This window comes from Triturus cristatus, chromosome 6 (assembly GCF_964204655.1).
Source record: "Triturus cristatus chromosome 6, aTriCri1.1, whole genome shotgun sequence".
NCBI classification, from domain to species: domain Eukaryota; kingdom Metazoa; phylum Chordata; class Amphibia; order Caudata; family Salamandridae; genus Triturus; species Triturus cristatus.
In genome coordinates this window covers 1,636,681,461-1,636,695,973 of record NC_140589.1, presented here as the reverse complement: position 1 = coordinate 1,636,695,973, position 14,513 = coordinate 1,636,681,461, and the positions used below count along the sequence as shown (strand labels likewise).

Genomic DNA, 14,513 nt, shown 5'->3' with positions numbered 1-14,513 from the left:
ATTTGACTCCAAAGGCAGCAACCAATATTCCTTGAAATACAAGGTACGCCGGAAACTTTTATAAACTGTTGTGTTATGTATATAAGGACACAAACCTATTATAAATTAAGAGAGTCGTCAGACCTCTTGCCTGTAACTGTTCTCCCGGCAGTAATGTTTAATTAAACAAACTGTTCCTGTTTTTCCAAATCCCTTGTCTTCTGTTTTTTCTAAGGATTTCCAACTCAAGCAACAACAGTTCAATGACACAATACCATCAGTCTTCCTAAATATTAGAGCAGTGGGTGGGCAAATGTCATTAATGTCTTATCAGAGTACTGACCTATTTACAGAGTCTTCTGCCATACACTGGAAAGGTTAACAGGATAGGCAGTACTCACCTATTATTATGAAATCTGTTTATTGGCATTTTAGTGGTAAACAGGTCACATGTTACAATGTAGGATCCAATTGGTTAATAATTACATTAAATCCAATGATACATCACTTGTCATGAGCGTAGCAATGAAAGGGATCTGGTTCTACGCCCATTGACCATAAGGGGATAATATTATGGACCCCTATGCCCAATACCATCCTCAAAATATCCCCTTTCGGTATCTTGTCATCAGTTGCTACCCCCAAGGGGACTGCTAGCATTTCACCCAATTATCCCGGTCAGACGCCTACTTCTATTTCGATAACCATAAGGGAGCGGGGCAAGATAACAACAACAATTGCCCTAATAAAACAAAGACAACAGCAGCAAATTCTGGCCTTACTTCAGAATCTCCCACATGGGCCTCTGTTCCGACCGCCCCCACCCCTCCCTCCCGCCGCCCCCGAACCCGTCCATTCAGGCCGCTCGCTCAACATCAGCTCTAGTACTCTGAACCTCCCCTAGTCCACTAAGCCCTGAGTACCATATTTCGAGCCCAACCTCGCAAGCTAGGCACCTCCCCTTCCCTATAGGCAGTACTCACCTATGATAAGATCATGTTGGGCTGACTGCTGGTGTACTGCAGTGAGATAGATTTGCCTTAGTTGATGCCCCCTATCCTCAGGCTCCTGTGTACTGCACTGCCGGTTTACAATACACATTTGAGCTGCACCAGGCTAAAAGCGGTGAGATAACTCTAGGGATTAACATGGTTCTGCAAGAGGTCTCTGTTTTGTCTAGTCACAGTTTAGGTTTTTTAGATAGGAAGGTGGGCAACTGCTTTTGACACCAAGATCATTTGGTTTCTTCTAGTTAATAAGTAGCAAGCCTTTCAATACAGCACCATAATCTATTTACCGGCATCAAGAAACTGCATGCAAACTTTAAGTAATGGGTTTAGATCCTTTCATTTTTTCCTCAATCTGTTGTTATTCCAAGACTGCAAAGAAGGGTACCATTCAGAAGTAATAAAGTTTTGTTAGTACAGACAACCACAAGCAGTGTGTTCTATATCCTGATGTGGTGTTTCTCCCGGCCATTCACTCTTTTTTGGTCCTGATTTTTGCAATAAGTGACAGAAGGTTAAGGTGACTCATTTTCCAATAGTGCAAGTTTTGATCTCCCACCTCTCTCCAGAAAAGGAAAAGAAAGATCAGTTGCAAGGAAAAGACCCATACACTTCATAAAAAACCTCAATATCGAAGGAAGATTCCTACATGATTTCACCACCAAACTCTCATAATATGTTTGTACTGCTTTGATGCATAATCACTGGACAAGTTCTCTCCATGAACTCATAACCTCATTTGTTATTTTGTCGCGATTTATGCCACTGTTCCCATATATCCTAGAAACTTCTCCTCTTAGTCTGTAGACTACTGCGATTTATTCTATTGATCAAATCAGACGGACACTAGGGATAACCTACTATAGCACCTTTGCCCCTATATGGGACTCTCCTGGAACCCCAGATTGCATGAAAGATAACTTATCAACACCATTTATTGAAGGAGAAGCAACAAAGTGGGGTCATTTGGCTGAGGAGAGTACTCTAATTACCTGGGAATCCTTGCTGGTCACCACAAAGAACAACTTGCCCATGTTCAAATATTATAAACTCGCAAGTTGGGCGCAGGGTCTTGGAAAAGATCAGAAAAGAAACAGTGTATGGGAGCCAAAGCTACAACAAAGTCAGATCCAAAGAAAGGAGGTATCCAAGTGGTACTAGATGCTAGTACTGGCAGGAGAAGTTGAATAAACACTGCTAACAGAGATCTAGGGGAGGGACCTGCTGACTCTGGATGCACAAAATGCATGGCAAGTATCAATGTCTACTCTTTAGTCAACAATTGTATCTGCACCCATCAGAAAAAATCATCTGTTTACAGCGCACAAAGTTTATTGGACGCCAAAGAGGGACGCCAAAGAGGTTGTTGAAGCTGAATACCAAGAGGCGAAGAAATGCACTAAGTGTGGAGAAGACACAGCCAATGATATCCATATGTTTCAGCAGTGTCTCCAGATCCAGAGTAACTGCCAAGAAGTGGGTAAGGTGCTTACAGAAGGTACGGGTCAAGAAGGGGGGTAAGCAAAGCACTAGTCTTGTTTGGGGTCACAAATGGTGGAGGGGAATTGAGAGAAATATAAAACAAAAATTATTTATATTAATACTACTGGCAAGGCGAGATATATGTATAAAGAGGGTGCTTCAATGCCCACCATTGTTATGGGAATGGTTAGCATCGGTTCAAAGGGTCATCAGATTGGATCGTAGTAGTCTACAGGCCATTCATTCTTAACATATAATGTCTACAAATATGGATACGTGATTCCTACCTTATAACATAATTGTCTCATATAACGTTTCTTGTATATAGATTCACACACTAGTATAATGTATTGTGCTTGTGTGTGTGTGTGGTATCTCACATTCTTACAATGCAAGCACACCTTCTACAAAGGGAGTTAAACAAAGTAAAAAACCTGCCTCAAGTAGTTTCTCGAAAATACTTGTGAAGTGATAACAAGCTGTGTCCATTTGTTTTCTTCCACTGCACAGGCATCTGGGATTGAGGAGCCAGATGGTTCCCAACCAAGATAATACTTAAACAGAAGGAGGGTTCATAGCCCTTTAAATCAGGCCTTTGCTTTGAGCCACGCTGGATGCTAAAATAAGACAGCCCCCTCACTGCCTGCAGGTTGCTTCTCTGAACGGAATGCAGATAACCTAAGGGCACCCTTCGAATTAAGTCCTGGTGTAGAAAAATGACATCAGGACAAATTCAGGATGTTTCTCTGAGTCGGCAAGATCCGACCCAAAACGAGCTGCCGGAACCAGGATCTTGGTGGGATCCCCCTACTTCCCAGCACTGTCTTTTACTACCCAACAAGATGGCTGGAGTAACTTTCCCTGGTTGCCTTGAGGCTCTTAGCAACCTATTATAATTGAAGACAACACTAAGGTAAGTGTTGAGAGAGAGACTTTATTCCATTACACCACCACAGTCCAGTCAGCTTGAGTCTGCTTTGGAATCTTCAGAACCAGGTAAGATAAAACAAGGGTACGGAGGGAAGAGGGGGGACGGAATTTACCAAGTGACAGATTATAACATCTCTTATGCAAGGCAAATGAGAAAAGGAAATTTGTGAAGAAGAGAGAGAGAGTGAGAGGAAGACGAGAAAAGAAATCCAGAACTGAGAGGAAAGTACATTAGCATGGATACCAACAACAATGTTTAAAACGAGCAAGGAAAACAAGAAAAATATCATAAACTTAGGTTAGGCTATAGTCTTTGGCCCACATCGGAGTAGTCTTAATTCTCTGGGAAATTCTGGGAACTTCCCATCAGTCTCGCCTAGAACGGAACTGTCACTGTTCATGGCTCCCATTTGATCCGGGTTGTCACCTGGCCCTTCCCTCCCTTTGGGGGGGAACAATCCTATCCATACTCCAGGTTTGGCCGTTCTCAAAAATCCGGAGGCCCCCCTTCTTCGAGGTTTAGGAAGGTCTACCCGAACCAAATCACTTTCCTGAAACAACCAATGTTTGGCATGCTTTGTAAGGTCATATCTGCTCATATATTCGACCTGGTGTTCACCTACTTTTTTTTTAGAAATTCCATCACCGTCCACTACACACTTCCTTTCCATCTTCGAGTTATGAGGAGATAACCTCGTTCTCGGTGATCTGCCCTTTAAAGACATGAATGGAGATATCCCTGTGATGGTATTGGGAGTAGAACGATATGCCCAAATGGTGTCATGTAAAGAGGCTAAAGCAGATGTGCCTAGGGACTCTGCCCTTTGTAAGCACTCTTTAAACATCTGTTTCATCCGCTCTACCAGCCCATTAGCACGGAGACAATACAAAGCCGTTTTCAGGTGAACAATGCCTAGGTCACTCAAAAATCCCTTCATGTTGTTGGACATGAACTGCACTCCATTGTCCGTGACCAACACATCAGGGATGCCTGCATCGAAAAATGCCCATTTAAAAATGATATGACAGTTTCTGTGTCTATTTGATGCACACACTTGAACACTACCCACCGTCTGTGGTAATCCACTAACACTATGATAAAACGTTGTCCGAGCATTTTGAGGTTGAGTGGACCAATGATGTCCATTGTCTATCGTTACATTCAGGATACATCACAATTACTCAATATCACAACAACCTGATAATAACCACATAATTCATGAGATTTTAACAACCTGAAGTTCATATAAATGTTGTTTTCTGAGCCTCCATATGGACAGACACTAAAAATAAAATTACTTTATCTTTTATTTCAGAATTTCCCCTGAGGAAGGAACTATTAAGTTCCGAAATGCATTGGGCATGAGTACCCATGAATGTATAGATTTGTAAATCTTGCATATGTATTGGTTTTTGTTGAATTCCAAGCACATGAACATTGTTGTACTCAGCAAATAATTGAGTTTTCATGTCATCATGTACAAATGTATGAAAGATTATGTAATTTGGTTTGAAATGATTTTCAGCAGCAAATAAATGAAAAAAAACTGTGAATATATGTTTATAAAGTGGTGTTTACACACCTGTGAACAGTGCGCAGCAAACACAAGTTTCCATACTTGTGACGAACTTGGCATTTTCGCACCAACTGTCGACAGCTCTTGCTTGCTGCAGCACCGATTGATAACATAGATCAATTTGATAAATTAAGGAGTGCACCCCCTACCCCATAACACATTGTCAATTTGGACCGTGGTCTATTGGGGGCAACTACGAGGAAAGTGGGGGTTTACGTGTCTGGTGAATTTTGTCACTCTTCCCACACTCAATACAATCCTTTACAATAATCTGTCATTGAGTCCATGCCTGGCCATCATTAATCCACGCGTACCTTGTTCTTGGTGAGACTGCATCCTAGGTGGTGAATTTTGTCACTCTTCCCACACTCAATACAATCCTTTACAATAATCTGTCATTGAGTCCATGCCTGGCCATCATTAATCCACGCGTACCTTGTTCTTGGTGAGACTGCATCCTAGGTGGCCTACGTGTGTCAATTCTACAATTTTTGCCCTTAACTTCTCGGGAGAGATGATCTTCTCACCTCTACAGACCACCCCTTCTTGTATGTTGAGCTCTAGTCTCACCTCCCAATATTTGTAAAGCGAAGCAATTAACTCATTTTGGGTTGATGGCCAGCCCTTCCTTATGTACTCTTTAAGGGATTTAATGTCCTCATCTGCTCCTACACAGGCTTCCCATTCCTGTCTGATAAGGCTCGTTAATTTTAGGACAATTTCCTCACACTCCCCATTGTCAACATCCTCCTTTACTTCCATAGGTGCGCAGGATAAGTAATATACCACAATATTTAGCTTACCAGGCACATATACGACCTTGAAGTTGAACCCTTCTAGACCCAAAACCCATCTAGCAATCCTGGGTGTAGTCCTATCTGACCCTTTCATGGTGAAAACAAACATAAGGGCTTTGTGATCTGTTTTAACTGTAAATTGTATTCCCCATAGAAAGAACTTAAAATGTCAGCTGGCCCTAAAGCAGGCAAGCGCCTCCTTTTCTACCACCGATTAATTTTTCTCTGCCCCTTTGAGTGCACTGGAGGCAAATGCCACCACTTGTTGTTTGCCCTCCACACATTGAGTGAGGCTAGCTCCCAACCCTTTGTTGCTGGCGTCAGTACATAGAGTCGTGGGCTTGGTGGGTTCAAATCTGCCAAGAGATGGTGCAGCCAAAATACCTTCTTTCACTGCCCTGAAAGCGTCATTACACTCACTGCTCCATAAATAAAGGACCTTAGACTTGAGCAAGCTCTGTCCGTAATGGTTCTACGATGCTGTCATAGTAACGAACAAATTTGGAGTAATACTCCGATAGGCCAAGAAAGGATTTGAGGTCCTGAACACAAGACTTCAGTGTTCTGAATAGCTTCTACTAGGTCTAATTTGAGTCTGATGCAATCGTGTGAGATAGTGTGGCCCATGTACTCCACTGATGCCACTCCTATTTGACACTTCTGTTTTTTTATGGCAAGTCCAGCCTTTTCCAGATTGGATAACACACTTCCCAGCCTGTCAATATGCTCCCCCACATCCTTTCCATAGATGAGGATGTCATCTTGGAAGCACAATGTTCCAGGCAGATCCCTTAGCACATGTTGCATAATGCGTTGGAAAGCAGCCGCAGCCAGTCCAATTGGCATACGTAGGAACTGGAACGCGCCCAAGGGGGTAATAAAGGAAGTAAGGTAGCGTGAATCCGGATGGAGCTCTACTTGGTGATAGGCAGCAGACAGATCCAGGACACTGAAGCAACTTGCTCCTTTAATCAGTGTGAGGACAGGAAGATTAACAGAGGGAAGGGGGGGGGGGGGCGGAATGTACCAGGTGTCAGATTATAACACAACTCTGTTACGCCACTATTCTCTTCACATTCTTTTCTTTGTAAAAGACAGTACATGCAATAAAAGAATCTTGCGGCGCAGCTGTAGTAGAATGAAAGTAGCCAGTCACTCTGCTGATATCTGAGTCTTACTGTGTACTAAGAAACAACTAGTGAGGCCATTTCCAAGTCCCCTTGTTTAGTGTTTGTAATTTCCAGTTATGACTAATGTTATCCGTTGATCACGCTTTTTTATAAACCAGTTTTCGTTAGTTTCCACCCTTGGGAATAACTCCTCGGTACTCTCAGGGCTGATAAAGGTATTTTCACAAATAAATCACCTTTACTTTTATCCTCCAAAGTTGACAAGTACGATCATGATTATACTTTTATAAGATGCCAATGCAGTAATATATTAATTCAAGAAATAACGCATGTTAATCGAAATGCGACCATAATAATTTCCTTTTCGTTCCTAAAGCATGTACACTGAGAATCTTTTGCTGGCCTGGGCCTATTCCTTTTCCTTGATTGCCCACCTCCTGCGAACAGACGCAAAGTCAGAAGCACACGTGTTTTTCAAGCATGTGCAGAGTGTGCAGTCTACGAGAACTTTGGAGAAGGACTCTTCCACGGTGGACACGTAGTTTTCGGGTTACCCAGACAATTTGTTGAATTCATTAGGAGCACTGGAACATGGGTGAGTAACTACAGATGCCCACAACTTCATATACTCCACTGTAAATAGCTAGCGGGATAGCACCATACACAGAGCACTCAACGAGGAACACTAACGCTGCTCCTGACAACGCCAACCTTTCAGGCCATAGAATAACACACGTGGAAAGCCGAGCAAATCAAAAGCATGTGCAAAGCCGGCAACCTCTTACCTGCAGCATGAACAGGAAGAAACACATCACTACAGCGCGCATGAGTGTAACCCATGCAAGTCAATTCATGGGCTGGGAAGTGTCATAGCAGCTTCCATGTCAGAGTCAGGCAGTACGTCACTTGCATCAACAGTGCACACCCCAGGCATAATAGAGAGATGGCGGAAAGTATCGATAGCCCACTTTCTCAAACGATTTCATTGCCGCGAGCGCCTCCCTGCGCCAACCTTTGAAATAATTGCCACATTCTGATCACCCTAAATTGTATTATGCTTTGTAATCATGTTTGTTCCTTACCGGCGTTGCTTAACATTTGGTATCCTATTGGACTCCGAGTCCTCCCACACTATTGGCCTCAGAAGCCGACACAGGGGCGTCCTCCTAACCGTGCCCCACTAGAAATAAATATATACCGTAGAAGCGGCACACCGAGCTGAAGGTGCTAGCTAGCGAGTTACTACATTTCTCTACACTTTAGGGTAGCTCGTGGATATGCATCAAATTATTTAATTACGTAAATGAAAAAAAGATAAAACGTCTCTATTTCTGGCCACCGCCACTGTCACTTTCATAGCTGCCAGGGTTTCAGACTGTTATGTTTCACATTTTCATAATTTCATTGGGATTATGAGTGACATTCAACGACTAATAATACGCTTTATTGTTTATGGTTATTTAAAACCGTTATATTCTGATTTTAAAAAAACTAGCTCAACTAATAAAACTTGTGACTTGAGTCGTTGCTATGCATCTTTCCTTTGTAACACCTTCCCTGCTGCTCAGCCAGGATGAGTGCTGAAGTACTTGGTGATGTAGTGAAATGCTGGAGTGCTTGGTGAGGTAATGGAATGCTTGAGTGTCTGGTGAGGTTGGGAGTGTCAGCTGGAGTGTGTGGGGTGAGCAGCAAGGAGGCTGCTCCTGGTGAGGCTATCTGCTATTTACTTACCAGCAACTTACCTTAAACTTACCATCCTGATTACCTACAACTAAGTCCTAATAAACCTTCTTCTACAATCTTCTCTATGGCTACCGAACTTCCTTACATTTACAACAGTGGCAATGGTTTTGAGAAAAAACTTACGTGTTGTTGGAAATTGAAGTGAATCTGAACCTACTGAGAACTGAAGTAAAGAAACTTGAAGCTTGACAGCAGTGAAACGCCTTGGTAGCCCCACCAGTGTCTCTTAACATCTAACAGCCTCCAGTCTGAGGTGTTTGATTTTCTTTACATCAATGAACTGATGCCTATTAGCTTGCCTGCCTGTTTGCCCTGACGCGTTAAAACAGATTTGAGTACGTGTGGAGGCACAAGGAGTTACTCACATGTGCACGGATGGATGAGAAATATGGTAGTTTCTCCTTCTACAGCTTTTCTTCATTTACTAAAGTTCCTTGCACATTTTTTTTTACTGCGTGTGCCTGGAAACTGATTCTGACTATATTGACTCTTGTACCGGTGAGCTGCAACATTATTTGTTTCATTGGGGCTCTGATGCATTTGGAGTGCGTGTTTCTATACTTTGGAATCGCGTGTACCCTGATACCGTTAGTGTGCCATTTGAAAAGGCCGCTGTGCAGCCGCGATTGGAGGACGCCACGTGCTGAAGTGAATTGTCATCAATGGTGTTTGTGTAGATGCACGTGCTGGAGCCTTACTGTGGGTGCGGCATTTGAATGGGCTGCAAAGTGGTCATGCGATGTGGAGTGTGTATCCATGGAGATCCTGCGGGAGTTGCCATGCATCCTGTGAAGCCATGGGTGGTGAGAGAACTGTCATCACCTTTATTAGATGTAATGTAAGGAAATGAGTGAAAGTGAACCAGGTGTCTCCAAGTCTTCAGCATCGGTGAGGAACTTCGGGTGAGAGATCGCTCACTTGAGTAAAAGGTTTTTCATCAGCCTGTGATATTTTAATGCTGTTGTATTTTGGAACGTGTACTTACGATGCATGTTGTTTGCTAAGGAGCTGTTTAGTTTGACTACTTTACATTCTCGTTGTTATGTTGTGTATGAAAAAGCAACTCTTATCTTGGTGCTGGTGTATGACTAGTAATGCCTTGTGAGTATTAGTTGCCTTACTATGTGTCATTATGCCATGCTGATTTTCCTGTGTAAGTGGATGTTAAATGCTTGTCTAAATTTACTGCATATACTGCATGCTTGTGTTGCATGCAGATTGGTTGTTTGTTGTTTTTCCACCCAGGTGCGAGACTGATGCGGGAGGTCCATTGTGGTGAGGTTAAAGGGGAAGGAACAAGAGAGCAGGCAAGCCAGAGTCCTGGCAGCCGGTAAACAGGTAAGTGGCAGGCGAAGAGGCTAAGCGAAGGGGAGGAGTGTGGATGGTCTTTAAATAGGACTGCTTTAGAACATTCATAAAGGTCTTCATTCTAATTGTTTGTAACAAGGAACAGGTGCAGATAATTATCTTGATATTGCTGTCTTCCAGAGAGTGTTTTAGAATGTTCACAGAGGTCGCATTCTAATTGCTTATAACAAGGAACAGGTGCAGGGGATTAATTTGATGAGGGCTGTCTTTAGAAAGATTCATGTTGAGGTCATCTATGCTAGTTGCTTGATGCGTTTTCTTGTAGATTTTCTGGAAGTTTCAGTGGAGCCTGAAACCTGAGCTTGCATATGCATGGTAAAACATTTCTAAAAGTTATTAAGCCTTGTCCGACAAACCGGGCAACACCAGCTGCAGCTAGCTATTACCAACAGCATGTAATATGGTCAAAAGTCAGGGTACAAGATGTTTTTTCATTCATAGGTGTTGGGTGGAATGATAGAGTCATGCCGGTATATTGTAATGTAATGTAATATATAGCCTTATAAAGCGCACTGTCACCCAACGGGTATCCTGGCGCTGAGGTTACATTAGCTCCCCTAATTGCACATATTACCATGAAGATGACTGATCTGCTGTACACCCTTGGGAAGAGCCAAGTTTTAAGCCTCTTCCTGAAGTGTAAGAAATCTTCTATTTGCCTAAGATTAGGCAGGAGTTCATTCCATAAACGAGCGGCTGCAGAGCAAATGCTCTTCTTCTAAACCTATTGTGATAGTCAAGAGAGGTGATCTGTGACAGGAATTCTGACATAGGCGGTGTAACAGGCAAATAAGCCACTTACAGTTCCAGTCCAGTCTTCGGGGGTCTCAGACCAGCACTGGGTGCACGTCGGTTGTGTGGGACTGGGGGCACCCAGAAGGTGTAGGGTTCAGTATCTAAGCTGAGGCGGTTGATACCGGTAATGATATTTACCCTTGCGGTCCGTGGAGAGCAAGGAAGTGGAATGGTAATCAGCAGAACGCCAACACAGCTACCATAGCGGCTGCTGACAATAAGCTGATGCAGATCAGATGGATGAGTTCCCTGGCACTTCCAATGTTAGGAAAATGGGTCCCAATATTGTAAGGGCATATCTGCTGATGCAGATATGCCCTCGCCTGTGGTTAGTGCACCCTGCCTTAGGGCTGTGAGGCCTGCTAGAGCGGTGATTTACCTATGCCTTCAGGCAGTTCCATGTCGACTTTGTTGTTTTCTCCCTCCCAGGGGCATGCAAGCTGCAAGGGCAGTGGTATGGTCCAGGTGAGGGGGCTCCTAATGGACCCTCTTCACCTCCCAGGCCTTAGGTACCCAGGACACCATTTACCAGGGACTTACAGGGGGTAGAAATACCAAGGGGGGGCTTGTGTTTTTTAGGGAAGAAGCACCAGCACAGGGGAACTGGTTGGCAGGAACCCTGTGCACTACATTTGAAACCACAAACAAAACCCGCCGAAACGTAGGGGGCTAAAAATGCAAAAACTGCACTTTCTAACAGTGAAAATATAACGTGTGTTAATAGTTTCCCTAAGAGAAGGAGATGGGTGTGATTTTAATGTATTTATTGTCTTAGGACTGTTTTATCACCTTAATGTCCTTTGAGTTAGCAATTCAATAGTTTAACCTGTATTTTCATTTCTTATACTTATGATTTTGGATGATATGTATGTCTTTTGTACTTTGTATAATTTGTGTCAAAAGTTTCCCTAAGGAAAGGAGATGTGTTGTGACTTGAGTCATTGCTAAGCACACTTTCATTAGTAACACCTTCCCTGCTGCTCAGCCTGGATGAGTGCTGGAGTGCTTGGTGATGTAGTGGAATGCTTGAGTGTCTGGAGAGGATTGAGATAGTTAGTTGGAGTGTGTGGGCTGAGTGGCAAGGAGATTGCTCCTGATGGGGATATCTGCTATTTCCTTACCAGCTACTTACCTGAAACGTACCATCTTGATTACCTGTAACTAAGTTGTAATAAACCTTCTTCTACAATCTACTCTACGGCTCCCAAAATTCCTTTCATTGAGGTTGCCACGCTGGTCAGCTAGGTGAGTAATAACTAGTTATTCCTCATTTGTAACAGCACAAAGATTAAATACAATCCAATTGCCTTGAGACAGTTGTTTTTACAGATAAAGGGGATGATAGATTGGTCATCATTAACAAAGAGCAGCAGCCTGATAAAGTGCTTGTGCAATGTAGGAACAACCATGAGAAGCGCAGTGTGATCATCAGAGTTAAACCTCGATTTTCATCAGTCAATGATCTATGGGTTCTGTTGTTGTTGGATGCAGGTTAATGTGGCGGGTCAATTTTGATAAATAATTTAGCTAGATAAAAATAGCAGCTGATTTTTCCTCAATGGTAGACGCACAAGAATTAAGTAAGGGTTCAAATGCCATAACTATATCCCATCTGGTTTGATTAAACCAGAGTAGCAACATGCTGTTCCTCGTTACCAACTGGGCAATGGGCTGATAAAGTGCTTGTGCAATGTAAAAACAACTTTTAATAGCAGCAGAGTGGTCATCAAAATAAGCACCGTCGGATTTGTATCACTCAAAGTGCTGCTTTGGCTAAATACAATTCAATGTGGCTGATTAGTTTCAACGGATTGTTCAAAGAAGTTTACGGGACCCAGTTGTTGGGCCCCTAGCCGGCTGAACATGGAGGCTATGGTGACAACTTTGCCAGCAAAATGTTCAGATCGGGATTTAAGGAGGCGAAGATGGCATGCCAACATGTGCGAACTTCCAGTTTGTTCCACTCTCTCTGTAGTCTGGCACTGCATTCTTTGTTTGTATTTGCGCTTGGGTGATGCCAGCTGGCTAAATGCTTCAGAAATGGCCACTCACCTAGCCTGAAAACATAACATAAACATAATATGTGTATTTGTAAAGCGCACATTCACCTGGAGGCATCTTGGCCCTGAATAACATATGTTTATTGTTACCCACCTCAATGATACTCATTTTATAGACCTCAGATGGATGAAAGACTGAATGGACCTGCCAGGATTTAAACCTGTGACCATGAGGTCGAACACAGGCCCCTGCAGTTGACGCATTAGTACACTGAGCCACCAGTCCGGCACTTCTTCTCGTTGCTTCATAAAACAGTTTCTGGTGTCGATGTATACCACCAGGTACTTATAGAATTGTTCTGACGTGATTCTGTTGCCGTTGTTGGACTATCCTCCTCCCTGATATTTTTTCAGCCCAATGTTACAACCTTAGGTTTTTTTCAGGTTCACTTCTAATTTATTAACAGTTGTATAGGTGTACAGCTGGTTACGCAGTTGTTGGTGACCTACCCCGTGTGACTAAATCTAGTGAGGTCGTCTGCGTACAACAAAGTGGTGATATGGGCGCCACCTATTTTTTGGGGAGGGACTATTAGTAATGTCAAGTGTCTGCGGTAGATCAGCAATGAATAGATTAAAGGGCAGGGGGCATATATGCACCCCTGCTTCACTCCTCGCAATGTCATAATTTTTCTTGAATTGTCCTAGTTTGATATGTATCCATGTGTCAGAGTTCAGCTGGATTATAGCCCCCAAAAGTATCCGGGGTATTCCCCGTCTGTGTAACTTGGCCCACAGGGCTCCCTTTGTACTCGATCGAACGCCGCCTTGAAGTCGCCGAGGTAGCAGTGTACCAGAGATTTTGAGGCAATTGATTTATTCAAGAGGACAGATATTGCCATTAGATTGGTTAACGTCCCAGATTTAATCATGAACCTCGTTTGATTGAAGCAGGTTAGCCGATCGTATTCCAGCCATGACCATAAGTCTTCCAGGAGCAGGCTGGCATAGTATTTGGCATCCTTGTCGAGTACAGCTATCAACCTGTAGTTGTTTAGATCAGCTCTTGCACCACCATCGAGTGCATTATGGCACCACACCATGAGTCTGGTATCAGTGAAGTCCTCTAGCAGTAATCAAAAAGCCTAGTGAACTGTTCTGCTGAAAACAGAATATCTTGTTTAAACAGGGCCTGTGAGAAACCGTTGGGCCCAGGGGTCCCATCTGTTCTTCCTTTTGTTATTTGTTACGGCACACACTATTCGGGATGTAAGAGAGGCCGAGTCCCTGGCATTGGGATATGGGGGGTCCAAATCTTGATGGGGGACTCCAACTTCAGTTGTGGGTGCCATTTTCACACTGTTCTCCATGGAGCTAACATCCTTCTTGATGGCATTAAGAGGTTCCTAAGTCAGTTGTGGTTGTCAATTTCACAATATTATCCAAGGAGTTAGCTTCCTCCTCTGTGGCCTCAAATTGCGTGGTTAAAAAGGAAGCCCATTCTGCTTCTGGTATGTTAGTGCAGCCCAGGCGCCTTTGGCCATTCATTTGTTTGTTTACTAGGGACCAAAAGCCCCTACAGTTAGGATTCTCACTGGCATGAAGCAGTGTTATCCAGAAGTGCTCAGATCATTTGCGCTTCTCTGCCAAGACTGCCTGCCTGAAGGCTTTCTGTGCTTGCTTGAATGCATTCAGGGGCTCCCTG

At 43.4% G+C, this 14,513-nt stretch overlaps 1 protein-coding gene across 6 annotated transcripts in view; it reads right to left on the bottom strand.

The window, feature by feature from the left end:
- The window catches only part of THADA (THADA armadillo repeat containing), a 1,526,823-nt gene extending 1,518,984 nt beyond the window's left edge, over nucleotides 1-7,839 (bottom strand). For 3 of the 6 annotated variants that reach the window (XM_085612792.1, XM_085612789.1, XM_085612793.1), the window contains exon 1: nucleotides 7,688-7,798. The gene's annotated coding sequence lies outside the window, so the exon portion shown is untranslated. Of the gene's footprint in view, nucleotides 1-7,687 lie in introns of all 6 variants that reach the window. The other 3 variants (XM_085612787.1, XM_085612788.1, XM_085612791.1) reach the window with 3 other exon arrangements.
- Between the last annotated feature and the right edge of the window lie 6,674 nt (nucleotides 7,840-14,513).